The following is a 15,168-nucleotide window of genomic DNA, read 5'->3' on the forward strand; positions in this document are numbered from 1 at the left end:
CCTGCTGATGATGAACGAATTCGATCTCTGGTTTCTTGGCAGTAATCTCAGTTTCCCCAGTCAGTTCAGAAGCGTCGTCCTGAATCGGTGGAGTTTCCTCCGGCACAACCGTCACACTGAAGCGCCCAGTGACACGGACCTGTGGGTGGTTTCCTTTTACCATCACTGACTCAGCTACAAAGACATGTGTCTAACACATAAAGAATCTCACACAATGACATTATTTTCATAAATAGATTATATATTAAGTAAGTATTCCTATGTGTAGCTTATAATAAAAGTGAAGAAGCGTGCTACAGATGTCTGTCAAAAAGTGAGGTATCACACATTGTACAGAACTGAGAGGCCCATAAATATAAAGGCGTGGGAACGTTTTATGAGGCACACTCATCAGAATTATATGTAGGTTGACGTGACTACTGGTGAGGCAGCGAGAAATAGTTAATCGGGTGCTTCAAAGTAAACATTTTTAAGATATGCAGGAGTAGGAATATAAGAAACAGGTTCACGCAGCGATACATAATGATTATACTATGCAGAAGAATGATACCAGCTAAGAGAGTGATGATCTAAAAATATGAGGCATCGTCTGTCATCTGTTTGGTATGCAATGTTTGTGGTGGTTTTTCGTTTACAGTATACAATAAAGCACATACAGACGTACACCAAATGCATAGTAAAGCACACAGTCAACAGTAAACAAGGGAATTTTCTCAAGAAAATGTTGATTTCATTATTTATTACTACTCTGAAGCATGTGATAAACTTACATAATATGTACAACAATGGTTATATTGTTTGGAGTTAGTAATAGTATATTTATCAGTTATCCAGATAATTAATTACTCTTTTAAATAAAGGTGTTTAATCACATATAAGAGGTTCATATGCCTTTCACTCCATTGTGTCATGGAACCCGAACTTGTATGATAGCTATGCAGTTTTTAATGGTGTACTTTGTATTCACTCCTAAAACGTTACATCTGCTTGACCTTGCATATATTGTTCCTCTTCTTAATTGATAATTTCTAATAAGGCTGACATCTTACGCTTTATCTCATTGAAATATAATTACTTCGAAATGCATTATGGGTATTCACCTTGTGGAGTACTTTATTTCACATCAACTGTTCTCTTTTAATAAATCTTTTCTGTTTACATTTATATTACGCTTTAGAACTCAACCAGTGTTAATCTAGCGACATCGCTGCGTTATCACCTGGAACTATTTTGTGTACATTTGTACGTGCCACCCTCTTCAGTCAAATCGTTGGCTGATAAGTATGAGGAGCGCTTTTAGCCTTACCCCATCTGTTACAGATCGCCTCATTCCGTAAAGTGTTGACTTCACTAGGATATCAGATAGCCAATATATCCTCATCACCCGCACAGTTATTAATCTCAAAAGGTATTATCTGACGTCTCTCTAGCAGCGCAACTATTGCAAGGCACAACAGTATGTGGAAAGTGCCTGCTATGTCAGCCGCCATGAAAGAAGCGTGTCTCACTGGGACGTAACGCACCATCGTTGACGTGGTCATTATAAAAATCGTTCTAGATATGGGAATGGACTATGAGTGAAACAGCATGTGTTCTTTCCTACTGGATGCATCCTGTCCATAGCTTAACAGAACATGCGAAATCCGTAATGCTGATCATACAACTTTCCATCTCCTGCTAAATTATTCATTTACACTGGTTTAGTCCTTGAAATGGACACTTGTCACACATAATACTCTCCTGCGGCTAAGAAGCGCAATGTACTAGCAGAGACTACCATGTATGTCCTGTTTCGCAGATAGTTTTCTTCGGATTACGTGGTTACAAAGATCGTTATAGAGTTTGCCCCTGGGACGTTGCTCAGGCTGTGACAGAAGGTAAGCCACAACAATGTTACATCCACACTTCAAACATTATAACATCGAAGGCAGACTGTTATTCTCAGGAGAAAACAAAATATATGCCTTATTTCTTGTTATAACTTGTTATTCAATAATAATGTCGTAATAGCACAGTAATCATCTTTAACTTCGGTATAAACAATGATGAATACCGGTATGGACGTACAGACTGGATGGCATATGGTTCAGTTCTGCTAGTAAGTCTGTCAGAAGCTGTACAGAGATGACTACGTTGCCCTTCATTCGCTCTTTCTTTATGGCTTTTGCCATTGATTCCACTTGCCCTTTGCCAACTGCACATATGCTCTTACAATTTCTTATACTCTTGCAGAGTTCTCACCCACGTACTCTGCATCAATTATGTAATTACAGGATCACGTCAATCTCAACATTAGAACAATTGTTCTCAGTATCACAATAGGGCAAAACAGACCTCACCAATGTATAGCTGAAGCACTTTGTGTGTGAGATATTTTCGAAGGTAGATGAAGAGATCCCGTGCAGTGTCTTTGTGACAGTCATAGAACATTTCATAAGTTCATTTCGAAACTTACTGAATTTTCACGAGAAATCGAACAATCGTAGCCGTTATCAAACATACTGAATTGATGTAATTGTGATTCCGTTTCTATCGTCTGTGTTAAGTGGCACATTAACCTTCTCGTCGGCAACAATCGTTGTTGTGTTGTCTTCATTTCTGTGCGCTTTACCTGTCCCTTACTCCTACATAACATGTTAATTTATGGTATTTACACTCATTTGTTTCCCGCTCTTGGCTTCATATCCCATGACATATCCGATTCAAGGGAGTAGTTCAACTGACATAAACTGGTTCAAATTTCTCTGAGCACTGCGAGACTTAATTGCTGAGGTTATCAGTCGTCTAGGACTTAGAAGTAAACAAACCTAATTAGCTTAAGGACATCACACTCATCCATGCCATGGGCAGGATTCGAACATGTAGCGCCTAGAGCCGCTCGGCCACACCGACCGGATAGTTCAACAAACAGATCTGCCGAATGTCGCTTACACAATTATAGAAGTGTATCACACTTTTCGCTGTAATACTTAGAGGTCTTCTCAGTAATATCTCTGTTTAGTTGGTGTTGGCGAGACGAGTCTCTGCATCTGCGGTCGACTTTTACAGTACAGTGAGGTGGGTAGCCGATGTCATCTGTTCTTTCCATAAAATGGAATAGGACGCAATCCACTGATAACAACAGATCAAGTTAAGCTTAGTTGCAAGCCATATTAAGTCCAAATTTGGTGCAGTTGTATGTTTGAGTAAAGTATTACATCTTTCTGAAAGAGACAAGGTAAACAAAGATGTATTTCCGCAACAAACTGCAACTTGATGAGTTGGTTCAGACAAAGGACTGGCAATCAGTATGCACTCTGTTAATTTAGCTTTTGCCAGCCGTATTTAAGTTGTGAATCACCACGACTGTGGTCTATAATCTGTGCATCTCAAGTCCTGTTAGGCTGACATATGTCACGCTAGGGATATTCCGAACTCATGGCAATTTTACAAGTCAAGCTTACTGTATCTCTGTATTATTGCGTTCGAGCTTAAGTTTACTCTAACGTCTTATAATCAATGGCCTTCAGTACCACTGGGTTTTTAATAAAGTTATTCCCTAGTATAGTCGTTCATGGAAATATGACGGTCGACTCCTTTTTATAGTATGACGTCATATCTGGAGCGAAAGAGAATTTAAAAAAAACCCTCAGAGCGGGTGATTCTGCAATTCATGCGGTGGAGGTGTAATTGGCTTTTCTCCGCTGCCACCCTGTCAGGCCGTTTCTTCATGCTAGCTATTCATGGTAGTAATGGTACTGACTTACCTCAATACGGCCCTCCTGCGGCTCATCCTGCAAGTCTATCTTTGGTTCCATCGCGAAAATTTCAGGTTCAGCACAAATTCCGCAAGTGTGGTCCTCAGAACGTGGAATATCTCCAGCCCCCTCTTCCTCGCCGAAGTCCCAACTGAATTCGACCTGTGGGGGGTTTGAGATTATCGTCACTGACTCGGCTGGAATGGCTTATGTCTAAAGGACAGTTATCTTTAGACACCTGACTCAGCATTCTTAAACGGATTACATATTAAGTAAACAAGCCATAACCATAGGATGCTGTGAACTTGAAATACAGTTCCTTTAATGTGTATTGAAATTGTAAGATATGTTCAGGCTAGGAAAGAAGAAGCAGAGCATTGCTGATACTGTGCGTTGACCAATTACTGTATACGAGAGTCACGTCTTCGTTGTTCTTCGTTTTCCTTGTTGTTCAAGTTTATACCTAATCTTTCCTTCCCACGGTTATATCCTTGTGTGCGACCGTGGACTTAACTTTGGGTTTTGTAAAAAGTTGAGGGTAGTGTTATTGATCTGTAATAGAATGAATCCCTCACATTATTCTTCATGTAAATGTGAGTGTCAATTGGAGTCTCTCATGTATTGAAAGAAACTACGGAGCTTAAGCGGTTCCCAATAATATTATCTGCCAGTGTAGCTGAATCCGCAGTGCATCTGAGATACAAACTGCTCATTTTTCATGACAGTAATGATATTGACTCACATGAAGGTGCTCCTCGTGTTTCTTCTGTCGTCTCTTCCTGCGGTTGCGAGCTTGTGCAGGCAGCTGGCAGTCGTGTGCATCAAACGGTGGAATTTCTTCTGCCACGTTTTGCACCTTGAAGCGCCCAAACACACGAACCTGTGGAAGTTTCGTTTTTATCATCATTAATTCAGGGAAGACGTCATGGACCTTGCGTACCTAAAGGTTTACGTATGTGACCTTTGATAATTAAACAGATTATAAATTAAATATGCAGCCGATAAATGTAGCTTTTAAAGAATTTGAACACGGTGCTATTCATGTGTGCTAAAATTTAACCTATCGAATTATGTAGAGAAGTGATAGGTACAAGTGTGAAAAGGCAAGAAAAGATGTTTATGGAGTGCACTTAGTAGAATTAGATGTAGTTTGGTACGACCCTTGCTAAGGCATCCAGGAACAGTTAACCAGGCACTCGAAAGGTGAAACTGAGAAAATATGCAAATCTCCGAATAGAAGAGTCAGCTTATTGCCGACGTAGCGTGACAAGATTAAACCCTTGCGAACAATGATAACAGTCAGGAAACTTGTGATCTAAAAACACAATTAACTGCGTATGGTATGTTTCAAATGTATCGTTTGTGACAATTTTTTCTTGTTTAATAGTTACGACACTACACCATATAAATTTGAAGTGCAAGTACATTCTGAAATACGCAGGGAATTGCCAGTGAGAGAGTTTACCAACGGAAATGTAAGTTTATTTTCATAACTCTCCCTGTTTCCACAGTAATGTCTCTTAGATCATTCTCCCCATCATCACGTGTATTCACGTTTTTGATGGCGACCTGTCAGCATTGAATTCCGATTCTGTAAAACTACAGGGGGACTCTACGGCTGCATTGTGATCTTTAGTTTAAGAGTCTCCGCTCTATAAGACCCTCTCTAACACCTCTCCGTGTGGTCTGCAGCCGTTTTTTATTTTCTTATCAACTATTATCAACTATTTTTCAAATTTCTAAACCTTTACCTGCATGGCCTTTCGGTAAGCGTCACAGACTTCGGAACTGTAATCTACGTTACATCACACTGGTAACGTGAGAATTTTTATACGATGTATTCGTACTACTTCTTCAGGTTACTGCATACAAATTTCGATTTCGTCTTTTTTTTTTAACGATGGCACGCATTTATACAAGTGTATGGAAGTGCTTAGTTTTATGCACAGGTACTCAAACTAACACACCCTACGGACGTATCTTGTGTGCTGGACGTTGAGGTATCGAGTCGAAAGCCCTTGGAAGAACTCGAAGGACTTAATTAACTGTTAACGTTCGTTTTTCATTTGGTGAAGCTCGAGCTCCGAAGAACGGTATTACGTGTCAAGCGAGTGTACATTCCGAACCCCGAGCAATTTTGCAGGGGAATCTTCGTGCCCGAGTACTATTATTGCGTGTCACCTTACATCTTAGAATCTTGTAAAACAATGCACGATAGTCATACTGGATTATAATCAGATGTATTTCTCATCTAGTCCTTCATCTACAAATGAAATTTATCCAACAGAGTCATTGATTCTGCAAAGGATACAATTTGAACTTTATCTGGTAGTACTGATACTGACTTACCTCTGTAATACCGTCCTTCAGCGTACAGTCCACACTCTTCTCTCCATCCTTGATGGGACTGGTGGATTCTGGGGTCCATTGGCAGGGAAATATCTCGAAGACAGACGGAACTTCCGTCACCCTCCTATTTCTCAAGCGGGCATACACCTGAAAGTGTGGGTGGTTTATTTTTAATATTACGACTCATACGGGATGTTATATTTGTAATAAATGCGAATATTCTAGACATTTGTCTTACCAGGCTGGAACAGATTTTTATAAAGTAAGCAATCCTTAGCGGTGACGTTTAGAGTGCGACGTGTGGTGCTACGTAAGGCGGTTATAAGTTAAGAAAAATAAGACATCAAATGAGTTGGACAACTGACAGCAACAAAATGGGAGAGCGAGGTAAGATCTTTATGGAAAGCGCTAAACAGAATGATAGGCACGTTAATGTCGCTACTGCTACGGAATCCTGTAATAATTAAACAGACAATTGAAAGGAATGAACTGTATGTACACAAAACGTTTAAGATATGTGAAGCTAATTTGCATAGATATATACACGAAACACCTAGTGATAGACAGGGTGTTACAAAAAGTTACGGCCAACCTTTCAGGAAACATTCCTCACACACAAAGAAAGAAAATATGTTATGTGGACATGTGTCGGGAAACGCTTACTTTCCATGTTAGAGCTAATTTTATTACTTCTCTTCAAATCACATTAATCATGGAATGGAAACACACAGTAACAGAACGTACCAGCGTGACTTCAATCACTTTGTCACAGGAAATGTTCAAAATGTCCTCCGTTAGCGAGAATACATGCATCCACCCTCCGACGCATGGAATCCCTGATGCGCTGATGCAGCGCTGGAGAATGGCGTATTGTATCACAGCCGTCCACAATACGAGCACGAAGAGTCTCTACATTTGGTACTGGGGTTGCGCAGACAAGAGCTTTCAAATTCCCCCATGAATGAAAGTCAAGGGAATTGAGGTCAGGAGAGCGTGAAGGCCATGGAATTAGTCCGCCTCTACCAATCCATCGGTAACCGAATCTGTTGTCGAGAAGCGTACGAACACTTCGACTGAAATGTGCAGGAGCTCCATCGTGCATGAACCACATGTTGTGTCGTACTTGTGAAGGCACATGCTCTAGCAACACAGGTAGAGTATCCCGTATGAAATCATGATAACGAGCTCCATTGAGTGAAGGTGGAAGAACATGGGGTCCAATGAAGGCATCACCAACAATGCCTGCCCAAACGTTCCCAGAAAATCTGTGTTGATGACGTGATTGCACAATTGCCACACATCTTGGTTGTGAAAATTTACTATTTGATCTCGTTGGAATGAAGCCTCATCCGTAAAGAGAACATTTGCACTGAAATAAGGATTGACACATTGTTGGATGAACCATTCGCACAAGTGTACCAGTGGAGCCCAGTCAGCTGCTGATAGTGCCTGCACATGATGTACATGGTACGGAAACAACTGGTTCTCCCGTAGCACTCTCCATACAGTGACGTGGTCAACGTTACCTTGTACAGCAGCAACTTCTCTGGCGCTGACAGTAGGGTTATCGTCAACTGCACGAAGAATGGCCTCGTCCATCACAGGTGACCTCGTCGTTCTAGGTCTTGCCCAGTCGCGAGTCATAGGCTGGAATGTTCCGTGCTCCCTAAGACGCCGATCAATTGCTCCTAACGTCTTCCTGTCGGAACACCTTCGTTCTGGAAATCTGTCTCGATACAAACGTACCGCGCCACGGCTACTGCTCCGTGCTAATAAAAAAAATGGTTCAAATGGCTCTGAGCACTACGGGACTTAACTTCTGTGGTCATCAGTCCCCTAGAACTTAGAACTACTTAAACCTAACTAACCTAAGGACATCACAAACATCCATGCCCGAGGCAGGATTCGAACCTGCGACCATAGCAGTCTCGCGGTTCCGGACTGCGCGCCTAGAACCACTAGACCACCGCGGCCGGCCCGTGCTAATCCATACATCAAATGGGCATCTGCCAACTCCGCATTTGTAAACATTGCACTGACTGCAAAACCACGTTCGTTATGAACACCAACCTGTTGATGCTACGTACTGATGTGCTTGATGCTAGTACTGTAGAGAAATGAGTCGCATGTCAATACAAGCAACGAAGTCAACATTACCTTCCTTCAATTGGACCAACTGGTGGTGAATCGAGGAAGTACAGTACATACTGACGAAACTAAAATGATCTCTAGCATGGAAATTAAGTATTCCCGAACACATGTCCACATAACATCTTTTCTCTATTAGTGTGTGAGGAACGTTTCCTGAAAGGTTGGCCGTAGCTTTTTTTTACTCCCTGTATGAAGGTCAGAATAAGTTAGACTAAGAATCGAATACGGGACCTTTGCCGTTCTTTGAATGCGGAACTTAGGAGATGAGTTATTGGTGGACGTACAGCTGTGAGGACAGGTCGTGTTTCGTGTTTTGTTAGTTTTGTCGAGATAGCACGTGCCCACGGAATTCCGAGTTCCCGAGTTCGAGACACGTTGCTGCATACAATTTTAATTTGCCACTAAATTTCAGATATGTAGCAGTTATAAACATAAAAGCTTCTTAACGAAAGTGTAGCTTTATGGTGATAATACTACTCTAAATTCTCTGCGAATCAAATTGAATTAACATTATATCCTATGCAGTTGTTAACAACATATAAGTCAGATTTTCTGAGATTAATTGTTGCAAGAAAAGTATGAAGCCACGTATAATACATTCAGACTCATCACGCGATTTTCTGTATTAGTATCTCTACGTTTGCAGTTGCTCCAAATTTATTAATTCTACCTTTCGTTTGCCAGTTAACGCCCGTAATATTAGACACATTTCTGTCTATGGACACTGTAATTTTATTTAGTTATTGTCCTGTTATATGCCGTTTTCTTAGACTTGGTGCGTATCTAGGAATGTGTTCTGGTCTGCCAGTTACAGAATTGCTTTCTAATACGTAATTCGCTATCAGTTTTTTTATAACATTTTCGTGCCAAATGTATATCATCTTATGTTTTTGTATCGTTCCAGCATCTATGCTGCAGTTGAACAAGAGCTGTAGTTGTCCATTAAACAGTGTAGTCGCGCTGTCAGTGGAACAACGTGAATACATTGGTATGCGACAGTTCATTCAGCGAAATTATCTCTATTCATAAGCTCAAGGAGCGTTCTGATGTATACGCCATGAACGTTTAGCCAGTAGATGCTTCCAATTCCCAAAGGATTTCAGATAATCTATGTTCGAACACCTCCCCTTCCCCAGCGCAACACTAAACTCTAAGGCTATAATCCAAAGATTCATTCATCCTATGTCCCTCTTAGATCACATTTCGTGCTGAGTTGACGATATCATCACACACAAATCACAAAGTTGGCGTGGTGTAATTGTGGACTGGGACAGTCAATGTCATATTTGTGATGAAACGCTTGTATTCTGTCTACCACATTAAGGTCGATCACGGAAATTCTGAAAATTCATTGCACCCTTATGACTGTTAAATGAGCGCACTTGCCCTGTTTACGTTGCTAATGTCAAAACTGGTTACAAGGAATGGTTGTCTGAGACGTAGTTAAGGCATTCAGCGGGGGTATACGCCTATAAACCTTTCATCGCTCTGGTTCGCTGTCTTCAGACTTCGAAATTTGAAATTAGCGCCTCGCTGTTTGGTGCCTACAGTCAAGGAGTAGTCTGTGGCGTATAATATTTCCGGTTTGTTTCCATCCTTGAGTCATCATTCCAACGTTCGTCCTGAGCAACGTCTAAAAATTAAATGTTGCTTTAAGCAACATCATCAGATTTCCGGACCACCTCGGACATCTGCCTCAATCTGACAAGGTAATTCTGCCTCTGCTACAGTCGTCAATTAAACAAAGTCTATAAGGGAGCTACCTAAGGTCTAGATCAGAGAATTCAAATCCATGTCTCTCTGCAAGATCTTGTAAGAGACACACCGACACAGGAAAGGTAGTAAATCATTATCAAACATGTCCAAAAACGAAAACCTTAGGGATAGATAGTGACGGAAAATAATGTAAATACCAAATTATAAATGGGCTAGAAGATCTGCTCATTATTTGTGTATTTGTTTAACCATATCATCAGAAAGGTATGAGGAACTTCAAAGGAAGGAAATCTGGAGTTAATGTAGAGAGAATTACTCCATTGTATCGCACTTAAAGATAATACTGTATCAAAGACAATTAGTGGAAACCGTATGTAAAACACACTTTAAAATATTTCAGCAATTGTAAGAAAGGCTGAAGATGAATAAATAGCCAAAAGCCAAATCTATCATTAGAAGCACGCCAGAAAAGTGGAGGTCGTCTAGCATCGTAAATGAGAGAGATTAAACAAACAGAGTTCATGACTATTATATAGGGACCTTAATTTCTGAAGGCAGCATATGAACGATAGTAACGGAAAAAAATAACAGTCTCAGCTAAGGCTGCTATCGATGAAGAAGACAAGTACTAGGGAAAAAAATCGTTTATTATACAAGAGAATTGAGGTATAAGTCAAGATGATCCTCTGTAGTCGTGTAGTGCAGAATAGAGATAAAAAACATAAACCTTTGCTAAGGCGTTCATTCTGGATGTGCTCCTACATGGCTGGGAAAGCTGATCATTCTGGAAGTCAGACAGAAAGCGCTTCGAACCGAATTAAATGTTGAAATTCGTAGAAGAGGCTGATAAGCTGCTGGACAGATAGAGAAATTAGCGAAGATGTTCTGCAAGAGATCAATGAACAGAGAACCCCCTCAGAGACCACCCAAAAAAAGAAGAGAAATGGCGTTGGACATTTATTGAGGGAATAACAAGTTATCAACATGTAGGAACGAAGGAGTTGGAGAGAAATTCGAGTCCCGGTACAGAAGTCCAGTAGATGAAAATTCAAAGACATTAACAAAACTACAAAATTATCAATAAATGAAAAGAACAACACAAAGTAGGGGAGAATTGTAACAGTGTCTGGTACAGCCTCTAGAAGATGACTGTAAGGAGCTTGTCACGTATTTTGTTACCTGTTCATTTCCATTTATTCCCGCAGCTTCATCTCGCTATTGGAACAAAGAAAGTATTTGTCTGATCCTCGAATCGGTCGTAGAATGGCTAGAAACCATCAAGTAAGCATGATGGTGGGCGGGAGCAAGTGAGGTTTTACGCATAGAACTCATAATTGAGCCCACAGATCAATCCATGAGAATTCCCTCCCATCAGGACTATAATTTCCTTAAAGTTTGCTACATTCAGTTTGCTGCCATCATCCTGCTGAGATCTCGTATGCTTTTGACGAATGAGATGAATCCGAGGGCTCATAAAGAACATGAAAATTGCAAGCCGCCCTAGACTGCAGAAAACTAAATGTTCACTAAACGCAGATCCTCATTAATGACGTCATGAAATGAATGATCTGTCCAATAACTATGGATAATTGCATGATGTCAGAAATGGGAAAACACGTTGCACTTCTCAAAGATGCGCCCATGGAAGAATACTGATAACGTAAATAAGCCTAAAACGTATTGGAATCTACTGTGCCACTATTTTATGACCGCTTAGTTTGCGGCAGTGTGACTTGTCTGAGTCATGTGTACTAAGAGAAGTGAAATTATACAATATAAAGTATAAAGTTTTCCTAAAATAATTGACCGTCCGCCAATTGCTACTCCTAAATATTGTCAAAACGAACGGGGTTTAATCCTTCCAGACTGATGTTTTAACGATTTCACCGACATAAGTGTAACAGTAACGTCTAAATGTAATTTTCGGTTGCGTTCCGATGCACCTTGTTTCACTATTTCTCAAAGACAACATGCCGGTGACCCCAGCGTTTTAACTGATCGTAACATTGCGTATAGTAACTGCCTCCTAGTACTGCGAATTTAGGTGTATAGCCTTCTTCCATCAGACCGTTAACATCTACATACGTGTAATACAATATACAGACTCCGTATGAACACAGATTGTGTAAATGCTTGTTATATTTGTGTCAATGGGCTAAAATGACAATTGCAAAAGTTTGTCTCTCCTGTGCATGAATCTCAATGTGCGACCAACGAAAATATGGATAACATGCGATATAAGGAAACGCTAGTGGGTCTGCGATTTTCATACACCTTGGAGTTGCTCAATGCTCACCTTCTCCATGTCCACCTTCCGTCTATCATCATAGACTTCTGTCAAATGCGCTTTCTTTGATTTGCCCCCAAAACGATGTGTCTTCTTCCTGCAGGGAAGACACAGACAGCATAAAATGCTGTATAGTACCTGCGAACACAAAAGAACGTTACAACACATGTGACTCAGAGTTTATACATTAAGTCAGCAAAATTACGCCACCTCAAACTTTTAATGCAGAGGAGTCAGAAGTTGGTAATTTTTTGTTGAATTGACCCTTTCCTCAGTCTGTCGGAAAAAATAACCTACAACAGTAAAATATCACACGAAGACTGTTGGAAGCTCACGGACTATTTCCTTCCTTCCTCTATTCAAGTTGAACAATGAGTCCTTCTTGTCATAACGTGAGGCAGGCACACCAGCGGTGTTCAGGGCTTTCACGACCAATGACAGACGCTATCAAGACACACAAAACATCTGAAGCATCATATTAATAACCGGGGTACTGTCCCCCACCAAAGCACGGTTATACATGAGAGATTTAAGAAATGGTATTGTAGGCATTATTACTTATCGCGGTTTTCAGGATCATTCTGTGGAGTGTTCATTCGTCCATAGACAATAGAGTCTGCCAAGAGATTTCGTATCCAGATATAACCGCAACTTGTGTTTTCGAAACGTTGTTCGCGGTAGACTGGCGTATCGGAAGAATCGTAAGAAAATTTAGCTGTTCCACGAAAGAAGTGACATATAAGACGCTTGTTCGCCGATTTTTGAGTATTGTTCATGTACCTGGGATCCCTGTCAGGTAGGACTGATAGATTAGATAGAGAAGATCTAACGAAGAGCTGCACGTTTCATGACGATATCGTTTAGCTGGCGAGATAGCGTTATGGAGACGCTAAACAAACCCCACTGGCAGACGTTACAAGAGAGTCGTTGTACATCACGGAGAGATTTGCTATTGAAATTTCCGGACAACACTTTTCAGGAGGAGTCGGACAATGTATTACTTCCCACCAAACACATCATGCGTATTGACTACTGGAGAAAATTCGAGAAATTATAGCCAATACAGAGGCTTCGCGACAATCATTCTTCCCAATGAGACAGGTTGGAGGGATCGAATAGTGGTACCGAAAGTACCCTCCGACACACACCGTTAGGTGGCTTGCGGAGTATGATGTAGACGTAGGGGTATATATGAACTGTAGAGCGTTCTTTTTTATCAGGTCGAGCAGACCAGAGTGGAAAGGCGGTGTCCCTGTCCTGCCGTGGAAAGAAGACACTTTTTCGGAAGCACAGATCACGCCTCTACTGTAAGACTGTAGATATCGGTAGCACATATACAATTACGTTTTGTATCATTCAGCATGTTATCGGCACATTGATCCCTGTAAAGCAATATAAACGAAGCGGATTGAAATACTTGAATAAATCTCTGGTGATCTCTGGGACTCTCAACGGTTACATGTCAAGTTGGGGAAATGCGATCCAAGAGGAAAACTTCCTATCTGAGCAAAAAAGACGAATACGCTCCTCTTTTAAGTGACTCTGACTGAAGTGTGATGTACCAGTTGCCTCAGCACTTATAAATTTTTCCCAAATGTTTCGCGTGGGATCATAAAGGCATTCTTTTTAAAATGCAACTCATCACTCATTGACAAAACATAATCTAACTGTAACTCACTTACACCCACTAGTCCTTCGCTGTAACCGCTCATACTCATTCACTCCCACTTACTCGTTATCACTGTCTGATGCAGCCCAGCTCGTTGACATTATCTCTTTGTGTATCTCTGTCACTGTCTCATGTCTCACAGCCACTTACTCCTTCGTGCTGCCGTACTACTACTGCTTACCCTCGGTGTAGTTGTTTACCACTTGCCACTTATTCCTACTACCTTATTCACACCTTCCCAGAACTCTTCTGATGACCATGAAGAAACCTTACCCGTGCTATGCTACTTTATAAACTACGTTATCGGCTCGCACCGTTTTACGCTTCTTCGTTCCAGGTTAACAGCTCTGTGATATGGCGGAATACGGAATGCTCACACATGACTGCGCAGGATTGAATAGCGCATATGCACTGTAAGATCTCTTTATCTTGAGACGACATCCTGCACCGCTGTAAGACAGATGCTAAAACTAACAGGCTGCAAAAAAATAGAACTGGATAATTTATTGTGAAACGATGAATACAATTAAGTTGTCCGCTGTTTGGAATACAAGAAGATAACTCTTAAATATTAATTGGAACCCGGACAAGATGTTAGATGTTGGTGTTGACAACGAGGTTTTTCTTACGACTCTAGTGCCCCTATTCCATCACTAGTCATAGTATCTGACCATATCCTGTGATCACCGTTTCAGCTGAAACAGGTAAAGTGAATGCTAAAGCCCTCGACGGACTCTTTCCTAGGAGTGGATCATAATAACTATCCTACGCTGTGGAACATGTCAAGTCGTGCGTTGACAACATTTCCACAAATATTAAAAGGTACCTGTATGGGACTTTGCTTCTTCACTGAACAATTCAAAAAATGCTTACAACTCTTTGACCTAAAGCAATGCCGGAAGTACAACGTCTTCTTGAGTTAGACGAACGCTTGAAAGTTTTATTAAGACCCATTTGATCCTGGTGTTGACTCATCGTCCAGTCATTCCAGCACTCAATCCACCCCAGGATCACATAACATAATCGACATTGCAGTTGGAGAAATCGCGCATGGCAGAGCACGCGCTTCGTTACACCGACAACATAGTAAAATTGGCCGACAGTGACTTTCTGGCTGTAGAAAATAGCTATCACACCCGCTTGTTCAGAGAAGCTATAGTAATACACAGAGGCGAGACTAGGTTCAGCAAGAATGAACAAATCATCAAGGTAAACGGATCCTGGATTTCCGAGTTGCAGCGTATGACCTTTGCAGATAG

The sequence above is a fragment of the Schistocerca piceifrons genome, chromosome 6 (assembly GCF_021461385.2).
Source record: "Schistocerca piceifrons isolate TAMUIC-IGC-003096 chromosome 6, iqSchPice1.1, whole genome shotgun sequence".
NCBI lineage: Eukaryota > Metazoa > Arthropoda > Insecta > Orthoptera > Acrididae > Schistocerca > Schistocerca piceifrons.